Below are 17,444 nucleotides of genomic sequence, written 5' to 3'. Positions count from 1 at the left end.
TTTAATTATGAATGATTAAATACTTTTAATTTTGAAAATATGAGAAAATACTATTTAAAAAGAAGCAAGAAGAAAGTCTGTAGAGTGTCACCTATAAATATTGAAACAGATATCAAATAATTATGGTAATCAATTCAACAAGTTATAGAATGCCTATAATATATTTAGCATGTAATTCATAATTGTGAGAAATAGTAAAGAAAAGTAAGTATAATCTTTGGTATAAAACTTCCTGAAGGTTTATTTACTAAGGTGCAAAAGGGATGTATTTTTATTCTCTCAGGAGTCATGCATGTTCTTACTAGAGGTGGTAAACTGGGATTATATTAATTCTAATAGGGTTTGTGGATATATATGTATATATATACACACACACAGATTATATATATATATATATATATATATGTGCCAGCAGAGCCTGGCAAGCTACCCGTGGCATACTCGGTATGCAAAAAACAGTAACAACCACAGTCCTCATTCCCCTGACCCTGAAAGAGCCCTCAGTATGCCATCGGGCTACACTAGTATGTGATAGGGACTAATGGAGATGTTACTGGCACCCGCTCAAGCAAATCGATGAACAACAGGATGACAGTGATACAGTGATACAGTGAGGGTTTGTGGGTGTAGCTGAGGAGACTGTCTATATTTCCCCTTCCCCATCTTCTTTTCCTTGCCACTTCAGTGCATGCCAATGCGACTTCCAACTGTGAGGATCTGCATTCCTTGGAGATCTTTCTCAGACCACCACAGCTTGCTCTGCCCTAACACATGATAGACCAGATATGCCAGAGAGTTAAAACAGTGGTGTATAGCCTCTCCAGTTCTCTTGCCCCTTGGGTAGAATGACTCTTGGGTACTTGTCCTGCAGTGGCTCTAAGACTCTCAGTGTATCCTAATATGGTTAGGTTACGATTTTCCACAGTGACAATCCCCTTGATCATATACATTGGCCTAGGTCATCTTTCTTTCCCTGTATCTTAGTTTTATTTCCACCCCCAAAGAGTCCAAAGCAACACTGCAACCAAATCTTTATTTTAGGATCAGCTTCTGGAAGAAAGCAATCCAAGATCATGATCTAAATGGTTTAGATCAGCATTTATCAACTGGGAGGTTATATGGACCCCTGTGGGTTCTTAGAATATTCCAAGGGAGCAACAGATGAAAATCACATAAATGAAGGGAACAATATGAGACCAGAAAGAACCTAAGTAGGATACGGATGCCACCAGAAGGAATCAGTAGACCAAAGTCAGGAAAAGATTGAGAATCACTGCTTTAGATCAGGTCAATTTTATATATTTGCTCATTTCACAATATTGATAAAATACCTACTTGCGATGATCTGGTTAAGAAAAAAAGTGCCAGTCTATGTATTTCAAGTAGAGAAAGTTTTAAGGTTTCTAATTGGTCTAAAAGTGTTCTATTATTTCCTTACTGATGTTGCAAAAAGTTACCACAAACTAAGAGGCTCAAAATAACCTACATTTATTCTCTTATGGTTCTAAAGGTCAGAAATCTATGATCAGTTTCACTGGTTTAAAGCCAAGGTATTAGAAGGGCTTGCCAGCAGGAACTCTGAATAGAGTCCTCAACTCTATAGCTAGAGATTTATGTTTTGTGATATGAGGTAAATCTGTAACTTGAAGTCTAACCTGAAGAATAAATATTTTGATGTGTTGCATATTGAAGTGTAAGGCACTTTAAGTATTTTATGTAGACTTAATTTAGTCATTATAAATCAGTGTTAGAGAGCAGGTATCCTTTATCCAAGTTCCTGCCTTCAAACTGTGGCTTTGCCACTATGTGTCTCTGATCAAGTTTTTTATTCAAGTTAATAGTCTCTGAAACAATGGATGTCTTTACCTTATAGGTCTATTATGAGAATCAACACACCTAGTACAACTAGATCACTAACAAAAAGAAAATGTTAAAAAGATTGTTCAGTCTTCTATCAGTAGCCCGCAACAGGTATTGATACCCCAATTAACATGTAGTCTAGAGACAAGGGCCAGGAGGATTGCTACATGGTTTAGAATCCTGCTGTATGTGCTGGGGGAGAAGACAGCTGGGATAGAGAACGGACCCCTAAATCAATGATGGTTGGAAGGATAGCTCAGGATGTGAAATGTGAGCTGACAGTAGACAAAGAAACAAAAATTGCGATCTCTCAGTATCTGTATTGCAAATCATGATGCCCAAAAGTAAAGAGAAAGAAGGAAGTGCCTGGCACAGAGGCAGGGGTGGATTGGGTGGGGGTGGAGGTAGGGATACTGGAGACATTGGCGGTGGAAAATGTGCACTGGTGGAGGAGTGCATGTTCGATCATTGTATGAAACTTAGTCATGAAAGCTTTTTAACTATCTTACGTGATTCAATAAAAATTCAATTAATTAACTAATTAATTAATTTTAAAACCATGTCTCTCTGTACCTAACATCAAATAAGTACATTTTTGAGGTTATACATCCAGTAACACAACCAGTATTCAAAGACAAGTTTGTGTAATTAAATGATCAAGGTCTTAACCATCATACAATACATACATACACAATTGAAGTTTCTCTAGAAATTATTTTTGTAATGGTCAAATTTGCAAATAACTACTAGTATTTAAAATGCAGATCAAATCTTAAAATATGAATAATTTTGAAGTGTTCTGCATAATTTAGTTTTTAAAACTTATTCTCAAATGATATTACAAACATAATTAAACGTGCTCGATATCTTGTCACTAGTTATTATTGTACTGATAAATATTAATAAGCTAACCATGAATTGATGATACGTGTCATTTGGGATTCCATTTCCATTCAACCATGAATGTCTCTCTTTTTTTTTGTGCCACACCTAGTGGTTCTCAGGGCTTATTCCCAGCTCTGTGCTCAGGAATGACTCCTGGCAGGGATTAGGTAACCATATGGGTGCTTGAGGTCAAACTTGGATCAGTTGCATGCAAAACAAATGCCTTACCCACTGTACTATCACTCCGACCTCATCATCATCATCATCATCATCATTTTAAAAAATTCCCTTTTATAGAAGTTTCAGATGTTGTTTGTTTTTTCCCCTCATAAACTCTCCTATAGGTTAGGTTCCCTTTGGAGACTTTCTGCAAAATCAGTGAAATAAAAATACAAGAATCATTTTTGAAGTGATTTATTCATCTTTATAAAATTCCCCAAATTCACTGTTTCTGGCAATAGTATTCTTAAACTTTTCAAAAAAGTCCAAAATGTAATTCTTGTACTGTGAAAAATAGAGCATTCTCAGTTGATAACAGTCCTACCTCCCTTGCATATAGAATTCATAAGGATTGGGAAGCAAGACATTCTGGCATTTTGGATATTTTATAAATTTATACTAAAGAGTTGTTAAGGCTCGATGGGGGCTGGAGTGATAGCATAGCGTTTAGGGTGTTTGCCTTGCACGCGGCCAACCTGGGTTCAAATCCCAGTATCCCATATGGTCCCCTGAGCACCGCCAGGAGTAATTCCTGAGTGCAGAGCCAGGAGTAACCCCTGTGCATCTCCAGGTGTGACCCAAACCCCCCCCCAAAAGAGTTGTTAAGGCTCAAAAGATGCTGCCAACTTGGTTTGGGTTCCATCTTCAGCATCCCATATGGTCCCTTGCACGCAGGAATAATTCCTGAGTGCAGATCCAGGAGTAACCCCCGAGCATAACTGGGTGTGTCCCCCCACACCAAAACTCCCCTAAATTTATTGTAAACAGCTGTATGAAATTTCTGCATCTCAAATTCAGCTGTATCTGAAATTCATTGGCTCTTTGTGAAAAAAAAAAGACAGCTAAACTGAACTGTAAATTGACTCAATAAATAAGATAGATACACTACTTGCCTTTAAAAGTAATAGTCCATGCACTCATTTGTGGAGTGTAGAATAATATCACATGAGGCTGACACCTAAGGACAGTAGAGACAAGGGCCAGGAGGATTGCCCCATAGCTGGAAGACTGCTTCATGAGCAAAGGGGAGAAGGCAGATGGAATAGAGAAGGGATCACTAAGAAAAATGATGGCTGGAGGAACCGGTTGGGATGGGAGATGCATGCCAAAAGTAGATAATGGACCAAACATGATGACCTCTCAATGTCTGTGTTGCAAGCCATAATGCCCAAAAGTAGAGAGAGAGTATGGGGAATATTGTCTGCCATGGAGGTGGGGGAGGGTGGGAAAGGGGGGCTATATCCGGGATAGTGGTGGTGGGGAATGTGCACTGGTGGAGGGATGGGTGTTTGGTCATTGTGAGTTTGTAACCCAAACATGAAAGCTTGTAACTATCTCACGGTGGTTCAATAAAATTTAAAAAATAATAATAAAAATAAATATAAATAACCAACGAACTAAATTCACGTCTCACTCAAGTGAGAGAAGGAATCCGGAGTTTTGACCTCTGTTGATGGTCAAGAATCAGGGATGCTGTCTCATTTTCCAAGGCATCAAAAATCAGATGGGCCAGTCATGTAATGTGATTCAGAGATGACCGCTGGACTAGAGCTGTTACTGACTGGATTCCATGGGACGTAAGAAGACCTCATGGCCGCCCACCAACTAGATGGTCAGATTTCTTTGTCAAATCTCTGAATGAATGACTTGAGGCTCTTCATGTGCCTGGAGCAAGCAGATATCATTGGGCTGCACTAGCACTCGACAGGGACAAATGGAGACATTACTGGCGCCCGCTCGAGCAAATCGAAGATCAACAGGATGACAAGTGACAAGTGAAATATAAATAAATAAAATAATAGTCCGGGGGGGAGGAGCAATAGCACAGCGGGTAGGGCGTTTGCCTTGCATGCGGTCGACCCGGGTTCGATCCCCGGCATCCCATATGGTCCCCCAAGCACCGCCAGGAGTAATTCCTGAGTGCAAAGCCAGGAGTAATCCCTGAGCATCGCTGGGTGTGACCCAAAAAGCAAAAACAAAAACAAAAACAAAATAATAGTCCAGGGACCAGAGAGATAGTATAGCTGGCAGAGTGCTTGACTTACATGAGGCCGATCTGGGTCCCGGGATCAAGCAAGGTAGCTCATGTCATCCCTGGAGCACCGCTCAGAGTGATTTCCAAGCTCCAAGTGACCCTGGAGCATCACTGAGTGTGGCCTCCAGACAAGAAACAAACAAAAATTCAAGTCCCAAAAGTTCCACTCCTGGGGCATGAGAGATAGTACTGTGAGTTGGGTGCTCGCCTTGAATGAGGCCGACCAGGGTTCAATCATCTGCATCCCATATGGTCCTCTGATTACTGCCAAGAGTGTTTCCTGAGTGCAGAGCTAAGAGCTAAGAGCAAACTCTGGGCATTGCTGGGTGTGAACCTCTCAAAAAAAGAGAAAGAAAAAAGAAAAGAAAATTTCACTACTGCATCTCTATCAGTGGATGTTTGTGATAGTAGGGAGAGTAGAATATCTTAGATACACTGGGAAGTCTAATGCTTGCTGGGCTCTAAAGTCCAAATTCCATTGCTACATCTCCCTTTCCAATCTGATCATTATGCGCTTGTCAATTTTGAGCAGTTTTTGTATATATGTTGGATCCTGGATTTTATTCTTTGAGGTTCAAACTTATTTATTCCAGTCATATTTAATTATGTCTTTCCCTTTGCATTATGGAAGAATTTCTAAAGCTTTCCATTCATGTCATCAATTCAATTTTCTGCTAAGTTATTTTTTCTATTTATTATCTCTAATGCAGATTTTAATTCTTCTACAGTATTTTTTATTATCTTGTATTCCTTGAGCACAGAGCACTTTTCTTTTGTTTTTATGTGATGCTACTTTTTGTCTTATTGCAGGCTTGTTGTAGATTAATAGCTAACATTTTCTAAAATTGAGATTAGGGCAAACAAAAACTTTTGTTAAAACATTTTATCGTTTTTTTTCAATTTCTGCTGCAAATTCATTTAAGTTTACATTTGCATTTTTTCTAAATTTGTTAGAAGTGTTTATTTAAATGTAGAAAGAATATTTTCTATTATTCATGATTTTATTTTTAATTATACTACATGAAGAGACATCTGGCCCCATGTTTATAGTAAAAAGTGGAAGCTTGGTCATTGTGCTTCAATTTGACTATTTACTTGAAAACTGAAGGAATTTCCCTCGCTGTTATAGAGTCAGGTGGAGTTTGGTTTGTATAACCCTGATCCTTAAGGATTAATTTATGAAAGATCTGATAAATTGGAGTGAAAATTTCTCCTCTTCAACCTACTTATTTTTACTTTCTTTACTACATTTCTGACCCACTGCTCATTTTTTGTTGTTGTTATTGTTTGATTTTTAAAATTTTTTTATTAGTGAATCACCATGAAGTACAGTTACAAACTTAAGAACTTTCATGTTTGCCATTCAGTCATACAGTGATAGTTTACCCATCTCTCCACCAGTGCCCATTCTCCTCCATCAATAATTCCAGTATCCCTCCCACCACACCCACCCCCACCCCATCCCTCACCACCCCCATCCTGCCTCTGTGGCAGGGCATTACTTTTTTTTTTTTTTTGCTTTTTGGGTCACACCCGGCGATGCACAGGGGTTACTCCTGGCTCTGCACTCAGGAATTTCTCCTGGAAGTGCTCAGGGGACCATATGGGATGCTGGGAATTGAACCCAGGTTGGCCGAATGCAAGGCAAATGCCCTACCTGCTGTGCTATTGCTCCAGCCCCAGGGCATTACCTTTTGTACTCTCTCCTTTTGGGTGTTGCAGTTTGCAATAGAGGTATTGAGTGACCTTTATGTTCTGTCTATGGTCTACTTTTGGCATGCATCTTTCAACCAGAATGAGTCCTCCCAACATCTTCTACTTGGCATTCCCTTTGTCTCATCTGCCTTTCCCCTCAGCATGTGAGGCCATTTTCCAAGCTGTGGGACAAACCTCCTGGTCCTTATCTCTACTACTCTTGGGTGTTGGTATCCCATTCTGGTACTTTATATTCCACAGATGAGTGTGATATTTCTAATGCAATCCCTACAAGGATACCCATAACATTCTTCAAAGAAATGGAGCAAGCACTCCTGAAATTCATATGGAACAATTAGCCCCCACAAATAGCTAAAGCAACTCTTGGGGAAAAGAAGATGGGAGGAATCACCCTCCCCAACCTCAATCTTTACTACAAAGCAGTAATAATTAAAAGAGCATGATACTGGAACAAAGGCAGAACTTCAGACCAATGGAACAGGGTTGAATATCCTGACACACACCCTCAAATATATGATCATCTAATCTTTGACAAGGGATCAAGAATTGTGAGGTGAAGCAAGGGAAATCTCTTCAACAAATGGTGCTGGCAAAACTGGACAGCAACATGCAAAATAATGGACTCAGATTTCTATCTAACACTATGTATAAAAGTCAGGTCAAAGTGAATTAAAGACCTCAACATCAGACGAGGATCAATAAGGTACATGGAAGACAAGGTTAGCAAAACTCTCCACAACACTGAAGCTAAAGGTATCTTCAAAGCTGACATGCCACTGGCCAAGCAAGTGAAAACAGAGATAAACAAATGGGGCTATATTAAACTAAGAAGCTTCTGCACCTCAAAAGAAATAGTGATTAAAATACAAAGACAGTCTAATGGGAAAGGATATTCACCCAATAACCACTGCTCATTTTTTACTTTATAAAATGCAGGACCAATGGTGATATTGGAGGAGGAATAAAATGATTTTGCCTATTTTGCCAGGCATTTCTCTAAAATCTTTATATTAGTTGTCTCATTAAATTATTTTAGGGACTTTATGATAAAGCTACTATTTTTCTCAAACTAATTATAAGAAAAATAATGTTGAGTAAACAAACACAGCACTTGCAACAGGTAACAGGAGAGATAGGAGTCTACCCTAATTCTGTTTTTTTACCACCAATCGTTAAATTATATTGTTATTTAAAATATATCTTATCTATTTTTTAAAAATATTTTATTGTATCACCGTGATATAGTTAGAAGTTTTCATGTTTGGGTTACAATCACACAGTGATCAAACACCCATCCCTCCACAGTGCATATTCCCCACCACCAATATTCCCGGTATATTCCCCCTTTCCCACCCTCCCCCTGCCTCCATGACAGACAATATTCCCCATACTCTCTCTCTACTTTGGGGCATTATGGTTTGCAATACAGATACTAAGAGTTCATCCTGTTTGTTCCTTTATCTACTTTCCGCACACATCTCCCTTCCCGACTGATACCTCCAGCCATCATTTTCTTAGTGATCCCTTCTCTATTCCATCTGCCTTCTCCCCTCTGCTCATGAAGCAGGCTTCCAGCTATGGGGCAATCCTCCTGGCCCTTACCTCTACTGTTCTTGGGTGTCAGCCTCATGTGATGTTATTCTATACTCCACTAATGAGTGCATTCCTTCTATGTCTATCCCTCTCTTTCTGACTCATTTCATGATACTCTCCATGTCTATCCATTTATAAGTAAATTTCATGACTTCATCTCTCATAACAGCTGCATAGTATTCCATTGTGCCTGGCTAGCGACCCGTGGTATATTCGATATGCCAAAAACAGTAACAAGCCTCAAAATGGAGACGTTACTGCTGCCTGCTCGAGCAAATTGGTGAGCAATGGGATGACAGTGACAGTGACAGATGTACCAAAGTTTCTTTAACCAATCATCTGTTCTAGGGTATTTGGGTTGTTTCTGGATTTCGGCTATTGTGAATAGCCGAATGAATGCACTTATATTCACTTCTGGACATCTGTCATATTTATTCAACTTAAGCCTCAGTTGCACTTTGTTCCTAGCACCCCAAAAGGAGCATGCTCGGTGAGGGACCTATATGGACCCAGGGCAAGTCGTAAGCTACTTATATATTATAATGCAATGAACATATAAGTACATATGTCATTTATACTGTGCTTTTTTCTATCCTTGGGATATATTCCCAGAAGTGGTATTGTGGGGTCAGATGGAAGCTCAATTTCTAGTTTTTTAAGGACTGTCCATATTGTTTTCCAAAACGGCTGGACCAATTGGCATTCCCACCAACAATGGAAGAGCACCCCTTTTCCCCCACATCCATGCTAGCACTGGTTGCTTTTGTTCTTTTGGATGTGTGACAGTCTCTGTGGTGTGAGATGATATCTCATTGTTGTTTTGATTTGCATCTCCCTGATGACTAGTGATGTGAAGCATTTTTTCATGTGCCTTTTGGCCATTTTCTACCCTAATTCTTATTTAATGATCTGTGAGTTCAAAAAGTGTGGGTGTGCGCTCCATGCATTTGGTGGCCATAATTCACTTCCCCACCCCGGCCTGCCACTGCCTTGGATACATGAAGGAGGGAACGGAGGTCACCAAGCTGCTTGGTGATCAGTTGCTATTTATTCCAATCTCCGTCTCCATACCAGACTCACACTCCTCTCATCCCAGTCTCAGACCCCATCCAATTTCACTCTCTCCATTCAGTTTCACTTTGCCTCTTTACATCTCCCAGCATTAGTTAAGACACAAAACATCAAAGATTGTGGGTAGCAATTACACATAAGTGAGGGAGCACAGTCAATGTATATAAAGCCCTTTTTTTCAGGGGAACCGTCTCTTACAACAAAATCTCATCCTGCTAGAAGATCCACCAAAGGGCAGAATTTCATCTAAACTGTATTACTTTCCCCTTTTCTTTCCCAGTGTTCATTTAAACATTCATCTTAAATTTACTTCTTAATAATATTTCTAGCCACTTTGTATGGACACAGTAAGAGATTTGCCAACCTTAAAGGGTGGTTCTCTGGAGACATCTTACTATATATCCCAGACTACAGCCCTCAGGCCAGATTAGTCATAAACCCAGCAGGGTCTTTGTTCAGTTACTTCTTTTTGGGCCATGACAGAGTTTATCCATGACCGTTCTCTTAACTTATATGTTCTATGTTGACTTGGCCTATCCTTTTCGATGTCAGAGTAGCTTACGACTTGCCCTGGGTCCATATAGGTCCCTCACCGAGCATGCTCCTTTTGGGGTGCTAGGAACAAAGTGCAACTGAGGCTTAAGTTTAATAAATATGACAGATGTCCAGAAGTGAATATTATTCAGAATCAGTTAACTTTCAAGTAACAAGAGCATAGAATGAACTATAATCTTTTGTCTATACAAAAGGACATTACTCTAAAGTAAACTGCAAAGGAAACAGAAAAGCAATATTTCACTTACAAATAAAAAATCCAGAATCCTATGAAGAATCTGACTTTACATGGTCTGATTAGGGGAAATTAGTGATTAACAGATAGGGGAAGTAGAGCACAAAGGAGGAGTTAAAGATGAACACTGGGGGCTGGAGCAATAGCACAGCAGGTAGGGCGTTTGCCTTGCATGCGGCCGACCCAGGTTCAATTCCCAGCATCTCATATGGTCCCCGGAGCACCACCACCAGGAGTAACCCCTGAGCATTGCTGGGTGTGATACAAAAAGAAAAAAAAAAGAGATGAACATTGAAGAAATGGAAGTGCTTCAGGATCGTTGTGAAGGATGTTACTCTAAAAACCTAAGCTCCTTGCAGCGGAGGAGAAAGGACAAGACCAATGTTATCCAACAAGGGTCTAAACTCTTTACCATGCTGTAATGCTTTATTGGGTAGATGCTGATTCTCAATAAGATTATTTTGGGACTGAGTAAATAGTACAATGGGTAGACTGTCTTGCATGAGACTGACCTGGGTTCAATCATAAGTACACCACAAGGCATCCCCAGGAGTGATCTCTAGGTGCAGGACTAGGAGTTATCCCTGATCCCCACCAGGTATGGCTCATAAACATAAAAAATATACTTTCTATACAGACATAGAAATATTGCATTCATATGTGGAATATAAAGTAGCAGAGAGGTACGAGCTAGCAATGATGCAACTTCTGGCAGAAATTCCTATGGACTTAGTTACTAAAATACTAAAATACAGAAATTCAGAGCCTCGCAGCCACTATTGTGGCCACAGGACCTCATATCTCTTCATTCTCAGCAATGGAAAACAAATTATCAAGTGCTCCTTTCCAGTAGGTCCTACTCTGGGTGGGGGGTGGGACTCCAAACAATAATAGTGAGTTTTTTGTTTGAATGTAATCAAAGTAAAGAGAAAGTAAAGTGAAATTTATCAGCTATACAGGTGGGGTGGAGGCTGGGGGAGACAGGAGGGTGGGGGGAGGTTTACTGTGGTTCTTGGTGGTGGAATATGTGCACTGGTGAAGGGATGGGTGTTTGAGCATTATGTAACTGAGACTTAAGCCTGAAAGCTTTGTAACTTTCCACATGGTGATTCAATTAAAAATAAATAAATAAATAAATAAACACACACAAAAAATAAATGAATAAATAAAATAAAATAAAATTCACTGGAAAAAATATATATACTTTCTGCCAAGCTCTCTCTCTTTCTATGTCTATATATAGTATACTTGCATACTTTATCCTAAAGGGTTGTCCAGAGTGGACTGCCCACTATTTACCCTCTTACTGATTTCAGTCATTCATCAGTCATGCTGAATATAAAATTCTTTAAGTATATTCTAGAGAAGAATTTGGGAGAATAATGCCTCCCTCCAAAGATGGTCTCTATATAGTGAAGTTAATGCCAGTAGGTTTTGTTCCCTTACTGTGAGCTAGAGGTAGAGACTTGTGGTGGGTTTATGTACTTTCCATTCACTTCCAAGATAAATATGCCAGTCTTCTCAGACTTTGAGCATGCCTTACACTAGTGATTTCACTTCTCAATCTAGACTTATCTATAATTGATGATTTTTTCTCTTTTAATTCACTATTAAATAGTGCTGAACTGTCTTCCTTGGTTTATTGTCCTTATCATAAGTATTTTATCATGCTACTGTGAGGTTTTGCTTCCTTTTCTTTCTTTTTGTAAAATCATTGTTCATTTTAAAAGAAAATCTGAGAAAAGATAGATTGACTTTAACTAACACATTAGATATTGCTTTTTATTATCACTGGTTTGCATTATTATGGAATTAGGAAGGATTTAGGTAGCAATTTTGATGTTAAATCTTCACTTTTTCTCAATATTTTTCAAGTTTCTTAGTAATAAAATGTGAATAATTTTTATAATTGGTACTATAAACATGCTGGCATTAATTTAAATTCTAAATCATGTATAAAATACTAGGAATATGAGCTAGAGCAATAGCATTGCAGGAAGGGCATTTGCTTCACATGCAGCCAAACTTGGTTCAATCCCCAGCATCCCATATGGTCCCCCTCAGCACCGCCAGGAGTAATTCCTGAGTGTAGAGCCAGGAGTAACCTCTGTGCATCGCTGGGTGTGACCTGAAAATAAAAAAACATACTAGGAATATGTGAAGTGAAATGTAGAGAACTTTGAAAGCAAAATATGGAATAATTATTCTTATCTTCAGGTGACTAGTCAGTCATCAGGAAAATATATATGTATGGTTTCTTGTGATATTTTTATATACATAACATCCTCCCTACTCTAGCAATATATTAAGGAGCCCAGAAAGAGGAGGTGACATCTGTAGGGCCACTAGAGGTAGATTTCTAACAAATCTTAAATTTGACCACTCAAAGAACAGATACAATAGCATTTGAACACAATAGCATATTTAAGAGAAAAACCCAGTTCTGTTTGGGGATTTGGTTCTGAATCTCACTGGAGACTCCCTGAAAGATGATGAAGGATACATCTTAGTGAGATAGATATGTAACAAATTGTTAATTATTATTTGAGGGAAGCTCAAATATGCTGACTTTTCCATATTTCTGAGCAGTTCTTAATGTGGTTTGTGTCCCTTTCTGTGTAGCTAGTAAAAGACCTCAGAAAAAGAGTTATAAAATCAAGTGGTGCATGGGACAAGAATTTGGCTAAGGCATCGACAGCATCTGCTTTACTGGAGGAGGTGCCATTTACATGGAACCCTAGATGATGAGAAGGTTTTTCAGCAAGTCGTGATATGGGGTAAGCATTTAAGCATGAAGAGTAGGAAGGACTAAAGCAGCATTTGTGTGGTCCATGGTAAATATAATAAACTGCCAAGGTTTGAAAATGATTCACATTTTTTAAATTAGAGAAAAATTCAAGGTTATCCCTATAAATATGTATTCTTACTCCCTTGCTTTGAGTGGGAGAGAACTTAACTCCCAAGTTTGCTCAGTGGGAATCGTGCCTCACTAGCAATATGTTTCTAGTTATGTCTGGGTTTCTTTGAATTATTATACTGTTTTACTTCTCTGTAGCATTTTGAAGTTTTGTCAAAATCCAAACACTGTTATATGAGTCGTGTCGTTGCACATAGGGACATCATTCCTTATGCGTCACTTTGAGGAAAAGGTTAAGAATTGCTGATTCAAAACTTGGAAGCATGATAGATAAATTCAAGGGAAAACAACTCATGTTTGGAGAATAAGTTTTGGTGTGTGAGGATGAGGAGAGAAATTGAGAGGTATAAATGAATTTCAATAAATGAGAATTTAAGTAATAAATTCAAGAATAATACTTACGCATGTGTCTATTCATATATATGGTTTCCCAAATAAATATTGAAATATATTTGGTAAGTACTCCCATACACACAGAATTTCTAAAATAATAATTAAAAAATATTTACATATCACCAGAGTGAAGTGGGTCATTTAAGTCCTTTTATTTGCATCTAAGAGTGGGGTGATATATCAATTCTTATTATCTACTTCATAAGATGAGATTGCACCCCACCAGTGATGCCCATGTGAGGTTTCATTTTGACTTAAACGCATTGAGATTTTTGACAATGTAGGTTATTAGTAGGTTGGAAGCCTGTATTAAAATTTGCACCTGTTTGAAAAATGTTACATCCTGGACAGACAGCTGTCATCTCTGATAATGTACTCCTGTGAACCCCCAAAGATTTGGAAATCCAAGTAACAGCAACACCACATCACTGCTGTTCTTAGACAAAATTTCCCCTGGGATACACTGCTGTCAGTCGTCAGCATGTGAGATTAATTTAAAATGTCTTCATTTCTGATTTGCACAACTTGGAATAAAGTATTTCATGTCTTGGGACTACATGGAATGCTGACTATATAGAGTACTTTCTGTAGGCCCGACGATAGCTTGCATTGATTGCCAGAGAAGTGGAAATTACATTCTTGTGAAGAAAGCTAATGAAACAGTGATAGTCCACAGACCTCTTGTTTCAAGAGAAAAAATGATGAGTCTTGATTCTAAACAAAGTATCAAAGATGAGAGATAGCATTCAATACTTTAGGAATTGCCTCATCTACTTTCAAAGATGAGCTTATTCCCATGTAAGAGAACATTTCATATTATTTCCACTCATTTTCCAGCCTGTATCATGACCCATCCTTATTCCCACTGCTCCCTGATGGCACTTTAGTTGCTGACTTAACATCTGGGCACTCTGATCCCTATTATTGTAGGATTATTCCTGTTTTCCAAAATGCAGTGATGAGTTTGCATTGGGGATTTGGTTTTAATTGACACACTGTCTTGTATTTGTTACTGACTTTCCATTTAAGGCAGCATTGGAATGAATTTTACCTACGAGTTGTGGTAAAACACAATTCCAAGATGGCGAAAACTTAGAATTCAGAGTTATGCCATGATGTTTCCAGATTTAAAAAACGAATCTTAATGAGTTATAAAACTCATAGTGAATTTAGCAATTTCTCCCCTGCTCCTAAACTTGTTTTTTAGGAGGAGCTCTCATAAGGAGAAAAGGAAATCTCTTCTGGTTTCTCTGTAATTTTCAACTTCTTCATTTACCCATTGAGTTATTTTTCCACTAGCACTCGAGGATGTTGAAATTCTCTCTTTAAATACCTCTTCCCCAATTACTCACCCTAATGATGGCTGAGCCTCTTGTTGAGCTTTTTGCTTTTATACCAGGTACATTCTGGAGATTACCTTTTTAAGCCAATGATCTTTATCTTCCCCCTCTATCCTTTTCACTTTTGAGGAAGATAAGAGAGTGAGAGAGATTTCTTGTTAATTAATAAATAACAAGGAACGTAAAGGTCTATTTAAGGAATTTGATGTGACACAACTATATTTCCTTAACTCCATTGTGTAAACTGACCATAGGCTACTACATCTTCCCAATAGTTTTTGTTTGTTTCCAAATGTTACTGCAGTTCTTATGGTTTAGACTTCACTGTTCATTTGCCAGAACATAGCCTACTGGTTTTGACTACTCTGAAGTCCAGAATTGAGAAAGGGAAATAACAGGTTACAAGTAGATATTTATGTCTTGGATTTATACCCAAGCTGCCATACCATCATTTAAGTCACATTACAAATTTATAGAATAATAAAAGTCTTGTCTTAGAAATCTTCTAGAAACCTACAGTAATATTCATAACTGAGGGAAAAGGGTATGGAATTAAAATTAACATTTACAGATTACCTATATCAGATACCAAGACTAATTTATGTTGACTTTTTAATTATTTAATTCTTCTTATTTTTACTAACTCATTGTAATTTACAAAGTTAATTATCATCATCATCATCATCATCATCAACATCATCCCGTTGATCGTCGATTTTCTCGAGCGGTCTCAGTAACCTCTCTGTTCTTCCTAGGCCTGAGATTTTAGAAGCCTCTCTTTACTCATCCTTCCCAATGGTGCTGCATTGGAGCCTCTTTCAAGGTCAGGGGAATGAGACCCATCATTGTTAATCATAATGCAGTTATTTTAGGCATGCAATATTATAACAGCAATTCAACCACAAGAGTAACTTTCGCTCCACCAAAGTCCCCAGTTACCCTCCTACTCCTCAAGTCTTCCCTCTTAGCATGCACAATAAATTTGCTTCATATTGCATGCTCCACAAAACAGAAGTCAATTTGTGATGATTTGTAGCTATATGATTTTAACCTATGTAAATAAAGAGATTAAAATCATTTAAAATATAATCAAATGTCTATTATTAAGTTCTCAACTCTGGCATGTAAAATATATTGCATTAAATTTTATTTTGTACTGGGTCTCATTGTGGTAATCAGCATGTCTTTCCTGTCATTAGCCTTCTTAATTGTTTAAATTAGTATTTCTTAAAAATTAGTCTTATTAGGTAAATAAGGTTATATCTTCATTTACCAATGAGGAAATTGGAGCACATGAAATCAAGATTTATGTAGTCATGTGTTGTGAGAGGACTGGAGCGATAGCACAGCAGTTGGGCTTTTGCCTTTCACAAGGCAACCCATGTTTGATTCTTCCGCCCCTCTCGGAGTGCCCGGCAAGCTACTGAGAGTATGGAGCCCACAGGGCAGAGCCTGGCAAGCTACCTGTGCATATTGGATATGCCAAAAACAGTAACAATAAGTCTCTCAATGAGAGATGTTACTGGTGCCCGCTTGAACAAATCGATGAGCAACGGGATGACAGCGACAGTGACAGTGTTGTGAGAGAGAACTGAGGTACAAAACTGAGACTGTCTTCAAGTCCCAAGTTCTTTTCACCTTACTTCTTATTCATTCTCTCATAGAACAACTAATCTGTTATACACACATTGCCGGATTAATTATTTAATTTTCCTTTTCCTAAAATCTCCTCAATCATTCCTCTTCATATAACAGTAGAGTCCATAGTAGTAATCCTGATAAGTAAGGCAGTATAGTCAAATGGTAAGCAATTTCTGCGGGGGATGTCTATAACATAGTCAGTAAGAGTTCTATAATTTCTTATTTAATCTCATGAAATTGTTTCCTAAATTAAGCATAATAATCATGTGTGGGTAATCTGGGTCGCTATAAACAAATACCATACTGGGTGACTGATGGTTCACATCAGAAGTTTGTTCTTCAAAGTTATGGGGGATAGAAATTCAATATTAAAGTTCCCGCATGGTCAGATTCTGATCAAGTCCCTTTTCTGGGTTGTTAATTACTGGCATATTGTATCCTCATAGAGTGAAAATATTAATAGTTATCTCTCTGTTGTTTGCTTATAGTCACACTAACCCCATTCATAAAGAGTTCACTTCTGACATAATTACCTCCAAAATGTCTCACCTAACAACGCAGTCACAATGAAATTGGGGGGCAGGCACAAACAACTTTTTGCACGTCTGTTTTGTATAATTATTTTGACAATTACTTTTGATCATAAAATAACGTAACATATAAGTTTAACACAGTACACACTAAGAAACTGATAAATGTAAACTAGTATTTGTAAGTGGTGTTGTTAATAAAAATTTACCATACTCTTCTATTCTAACTTTTGCATTTTCCCCAAAATGTTCTCCACAGTACAAACTTGCCTCCATCCAGATTGGGTTCCCTGTGCTTTGCTAAACTTTATCATTATCTCTGCCTTTATTCTTTTTCTGGAACCAACATCTCTTCCTTTCCTTCTGCTTATGCAAATGTGATCAATTTTCTCACTTTCTGAAGGCAAAGCTGGTCATTTTTGTGTATTTTACTTGGATTCTTTCCAAAGCTTCG

This window comes from Sorex araneus, chromosome X, assembly GCF_027595985.1.
Source record: "Sorex araneus isolate mSorAra2 chromosome X, mSorAra2.pri, whole genome shotgun sequence".
NCBI classification, from domain to species: Eukaryota; Metazoa; Chordata; class Mammalia; order Eulipotyphla; family Soricidae; genus Sorex; species Sorex araneus.
The sequence above is the reverse complement of the archived record's forward strand: the minus strand, read 5'-3'. Positions refer to the sequence as shown.